General features: G+C 26.1%; 3 non-coding genes across 3 annotated transcripts; 1 reads left to right on the forward strand and 2 right to left on the reverse strand.

Annotated features, from left to right (window-relative positions):
* Positions 1 to 30: 30 nt before the first annotated feature.
* On the forward strand, positions 31 to 103 carry EHS24_005582. Its single transcript has one exon. It is a non-coding gene; the product is annotated as a tRNA-Lys (tRNA).
* An 805-nt stretch (positions 104 to 908) lies between these two features.
* EHS24_005583 lies at positions 909 to 982 on the reverse strand. Its single transcript has one exon. It is a non-coding gene; the product is annotated as a tRNA-Asp (tRNA).
* Positions 983 to 1,172: 190 nt separating this feature from the next.
* On the reverse strand, positions 1,173 to 1,243 carry EHS24_005584. Its single transcript has one exon. It is a non-coding gene; the product is annotated as a tRNA-Trp (tRNA).
* Between the last annotated feature and the right edge of the window lie 4,757 nt (positions 1,244 to 6,000).

The following is a 6,000-nucleotide window of genomic DNA, read 5'->3' on the forward strand; positions in this document are numbered from 1 at the left end:
AAATAACATTTATTTATATTTTATTTTATAGAGAATATAACTCAGTTGGTAGAGTGGCTGACTTTTAATCAGTGTGTCGCAGGTTCGAGCCCTGTTGTTCTCCTTATTTTTAAGCAATATAAAATAATATATTTATTATTATTACTATTTTATATTTATTAGTTCTTACTAAGAATTTTGGAAAGACTTGCTATAGGTGAGGCGCTTCAGTTGCTATCTGAATGAACGTAAGTTCTTATGGGTTCAATTCCCATTCTTTCCGTTATTATTTTTATTATAAAATTAGCCACGCGTCCTACGGACTTAATTTTATAATTTTGTTCCAAAATAAGTCCTCGGAGCTGGAAAAATCATAAAAAATCTCATGGGCTCCAGAGCTAAAAATTATTAATAAATTTATTTTATAACTGTTTTAATTTCCTTTCTTAAATTTAACTAATATTATAATTTTTAAGTGAAAAGTCGTAGCTTAATAAAATTTATTTTACATTTTTATTTAGATTTAGATATTTATATCTTACATAAAGTATAGTAAAAATTTTTTAATTAAATTAAATCAAATTTAACTTTTAATCAGATTAAAATTAATTTTAAGATAATCATAGGACAAGAGAGATAAAATAAGTGATAATCAGAAGTGGAACAATAATTTATTAAGCTGCACTAAAAAAATAAAAATACATACATCACTTATTTTACTTTAAAATATATGTTTATTTTTTATAATATTCATGACATATTTATAAAAATCATGATACAATTTTTAATTAATTATATGGTAATTGTCTAAAATTATTAATTTATACAATTATACATTAATTTATCATTATAATTAAGAATAATTTAGTTCTTAATAAAAAATATTAACAAATAATAATTTAGCTCCTAATAATTTAATTTAATTTTAACGAGATGAAGCGGATTCGAACCGCCATAAGCTATCCTGACAAGATAGTGTATTAACCAGTTATACTATCATCCCTTTTTTATTATATTATTAATAATAATAAGTAATATATATTTTATATTTATATAAAAGTATAAAATAATAATAAACTAAACTCTAAAGTTCCTAAAACTATATATTAATATTAAGGAATAAAGGAATTGAACCTTTGTCTTAGCTATGTAACAGCCACGATATAACCACTAATCTAATCCCTTTAAAAATGCAGGAGCGGGAAGAATCGAACTCCCACAAATTGGATTGGAATCAACTATACTACCATTATACTACGCTCCTCTAAAAATTTATAATTTTATTTTATATTTATTATATAATTCTTTCTCCTTTATTTCTTATACTATTTTTATCATAAATTCTGCTGAGAGCTTATATTTTTATATATTTATAATATAATTCTCTGAGAATATTTAATATAAAGAATATAATTTATATTTCTTTAGCAGCCCACATTAAATTATAAAATTTAATGAGCCTAAATCCAGATAAGTAGTTTTAATAATTTTTATATCCTAAATCTAGAAAATTTTAGCTTTTTGTAAGACAAAAAGCGGAGCTAAAATATAAAAAGTACATAAGGCCATTTTTTTATAAGAAAATTATAGAAAAAGCGGAGTTCAAGGAGTCCATAAATAAAAAACTTAAAAATAATTATTATCCTCCGATTTTTCTGTATAATTATAAAAAATATAACCCCCAGTCCCATAGGACTAGCAATATTAATTGCTAGGGGTCCAATAAAAATATAATTATATATTAAAATCTATTAATTATAATAGTACTATAAAGTATGAAATAAAAAACTTAAAAATAAAAATCGTATAAAATATAATATTAAGTATAAATATAAATAAAGTATAACTCTTACTCTATAAACAAATAAAATTAAAGAATTTTTACTATTTTATATAATTTAAGCTGCGCTTTTTTTATAATTTTGTTCCAAAATTAGTCCTCGGAGCTAAATTGTTTAAAGGTATTGATTTTCCATAAAAAATTTTATCTATTATTTCTTTTCTCTATTAAAAAAGTCGCCGTGCGGAGCGCGCAGCTAAATATTTTTAGTCTCATATTTACAATAAAATTCAAAATCTCAATTAATAAAATAATTCAAGTAGTATTAACTATGAATTTATAGTATACTCGTAGAATAAAGTTTTTATAATTTAAAATATTTAAGCTCCCTTTATTCTACTAATTATACCTTAAATATCTATAATTCTAAATATTTTTTAGTCTTATTAATACATTTTTTTTATGATTTTTACTGAAAGAACTATGAAAAATCCTATCTGTCTAAATTAATTATACTTAGATTTCTTTATAACTTTACTGAATCAATATATATATATAAATATATAAATATAATTATATATTAATTCTATTAGTTTTATAAACTTTAAAGTTTTTAGAGGTAATTGAAATAAATTTTATATTTATTAATTTTTTATATATCATTTTTAATAAATAAAGATAGTAGTTAATAAAATAAAATAAAATAAAATTAAAATTTTATAATAGTAATTATAAAATTTTAATGAATATAGTATAAATTAGAATTTTCCTTACTATATTAAGGGCTCATTGGGAATTGAACCCAAATACATCGAGGTTGCAACTCGTGTACAAGTAACCACTTGTAAGCCCATGGGTAAAAATTGGGGGTAATATGGTAGGTGTAAGTCAATTGGTAAATTAGTATCACTAAGCTAAAACTTCTTACGAAATATACACATGTGACCTATTAAAGAAATAGTCTATTTCTTACCTACCTCTGAAATTCTTAAGTTATTAATTATTTCAAAGGATTAGTCTCCTTTAGTAGACTTCAATAGCTTATATGCTTTCAGCTTTTATCCTTAACGTTTTTAGCTACCCAACGGTGCCGATTTTTATCAACAATTGGTACACCAGAGAAACGCAGATCTCGGTCCTTTCGTACTAAAGACCCATCTAAATTCGACTATTCTGAGTGTGGAAGATAGGAACCATACTGACTCACATCGTATTGAACCCAACTCGCGTACCTTTTTAATCTGCGAACAGCAGAACCCTTCTTAGCTTGTGCACCAAGAGGTGAAGGTGAGTCGACATCGAGGTGGCAAACAGCTCTGACAATATGAACTCTCGAGAGCTATTACCCTGTTATCCCTAGCGTAACTTTTATTTCTTAAGCGATGACCTTTCCATAAAGAATCACCGGATCACTAAGTCCTACTTACGTATCTGCTTGATTTATCAATCTAGCAGTTAAGCATGCTTTTATCTTTACATTTTATTTCATTCTACATAATGAATTAGTTTCCATCTAATTTAAACATACCTTTGAAGGCCTCCGATACACTATTGGAGGCTACCGTCCCAGTTAAACTACCCACTAGCCAATGTTCCCTATTAAGGGTTAGATCTCATCCCATAAAAATAAATTTCTATGTTTTCATGTTCTAGAGTTTCTCACTTGTGTATTCATTTAAAAAGTTTAACAGAGATTTTACATCTATTATTTTTTAAATAATACTCCTCATACCTGTCTTACAATCTTTAGATAAGAACAGAAACTAGTTATAGTAAAGCTGCATAGGGTCTTCCCGTCTACCCACACTTAAACCGCATCTTCACGGCTAATTCAATTTCACTGAGATACTGTATGAGACAGCTGAAGCATCATTACTCTATTCATGCAGGACCGCATTTAACGGCCAAGGAATTTCGCTACTATTAAAAACCTTATAGTTAAGTCTGTCATTGATCAGAGTTTCAATTAATAACTACTAAAAAAACTTCTTGATGGAACGATCCTCTTCCATACATTAAAACAATAAATAATATTAACATTTTTGGATCAATAGTACCCTTGATTTACCCTAAATTTTACTATTACTAATTAAGATAACTAATTTATAATAAACTTATAATAAATATTTATAAAGTTTAATATAAACAATACTTTAAATATCATCCCATAAGAGAATCAATCATATTTAAAACAAGATTTATTATAAAATTAGAAAAATAGACTTATAATGTTCATAAGATTAATATTAAGTTTATTAAGTTAAGTTAATCTTTCTCTATCAATTTTATACTCAAGACATCGGACAAGATTCAGCACCTATACAATGTAATATTACATAGCAGATACCTGTGTTTTTGGTAAACAGTTGTGCTTCACGATTATGTGACACCTAATAATTTTAGGTCGCCCTTATTGTTGAACGTACGGACGCATTTTGCCGAGTTCCTTATACAGTATTATCTCTACGCCTTAGTATTCTCTACTCACGAACTTGTGTCAGTTTAGGGTACGGTAAAACTCATTTTTATTATTTTCTTGGTCAAAGACTTTCTAGACTCATTCGAGTGGTAAAAATAAACTCATCGATTATATATTAATATCTTAATCATAAATCTTAGAGACCGTTTTCAATCAAAGCTGTTTAACATTTCTAAGAAACCCTTTCGTATTCGGCGAGAAGAATTATATCTTCTTTCTACGTTACTCATGTTAGCATAATCTCTTCAGTAATGTCTAAATAATGAAACACTATTTTTCTACCATACTGAATGCTCCTCTACTCAAAATTATTAATAATTATAGTATTATTATAATAAATAAGACTTTTATAAATTATATAAATACAAAAAATAAAAAATCAAATTCATTAATAATAGTCTTATATAATTATAAATAATAAGACATAGTTTCGGTAAATAATCTAGACCCGTTAATTGTCGGTGCTGTGTTCCGTTAGACTACTAAGTTGTTACACTTTCATTAAAAGATTGCCACTACCAAGCAAACTTTATAGCTGTATTAGGACCACAACTTCCTTATTTTCACTTAATTATTATTTTGGGACCTTATTCTATGTTCACGGCTGTTTCCGTCTCGACTACCCACCTTATCATGAGCAGTCTGAAATTTCTTCATTGATTTATGTTGTTCCGAGATTAACTACTAATGATAGAGTTTTAACAACCCCCCAATTAAACCATAATGGTATAGTAATCAGTGCTGTACCCGCATAAATATAAAAAGAAAGTCATACCTAAATATGTTTCGAGGAATACCAGCTATATCTTAGTCAGATTGGCCTTTCGCCTACAATCCATAACTCATTGGACAATAATGCAACATTGAACCATTCGATCTTATTAATAATCTGGTTATGGATAGATCACTAAGTTTCGGGTCTGAAGATAGTAACTATAAATCCACAAAAATTCAGTCGCTTTCGCTAGGGCTTTTAACCTTGCTACTACCATCAACTCGCTACATCTATGTTATACTAATATTTACATATTAGATCAGACTATACCTTCAATTTAATTATTAGCTTCACGCTTCTGAACTAATAAAAATATATATTCTTTTCTTTTTATTGAAATTTTATTTATTCAATCTAAAAATAATATATATTTAAAGTTATTAAATTGCTGACCTTTAATCTATAATTTTTTTATAGATCCTATTAAATAGGAGTCGTTACAAGTTATAAAAATTATTTAGAAAAGAATTATTTAACTTTTTTAATTATTATTTTTATAACTCACGGTATTGCCTAAAATAAGGTTTTTACCGTTAGCATAAAATATATTTAAGAATATATAATTTTTTATATAACACCTAAAATTCTATAAAATAGAATATTAATATATCTATAAAATAATAAAATATAAAAATAATTAATATATCTATAAAATAATAGAGAATATATAATAATATATATATATTTATACCGGCTAATAATAGCCTTGAGTCAGTTTATATTAAAATAAGAATATTTTAATAGGGCTTGCAATTAACCCATTATACAAAAGGTACATTATAACATTCTTATTTTTCTTACGAATAGAATTGCTTTAATTGCTTATATGATAATTAATTCAGGATCTATTTCACTACTGTCACCGACACACTTTTCACCTTTCACTCACGTTACTTTACACTATCGCTAAACATTTATACTTAGCCTTTGAGGATGGTTCCCCAATAATCAAGCAGATTTTCTTCCGCTCAATATGTTTAATTAAAA

This window comes from Apiotrichum porosum (assembly GCF_003942205.1).
Source record: "Apiotrichum porosum strain DSM 27194 chromosome Unknown scaffold_25, whole genome shotgun sequence".
Classification (NCBI taxonomy): domain Eukaryota; kingdom Fungi; phylum Basidiomycota; class Tremellomycetes; order Trichosporonales; family Trichosporonaceae; genus Apiotrichum; species Apiotrichum porosum.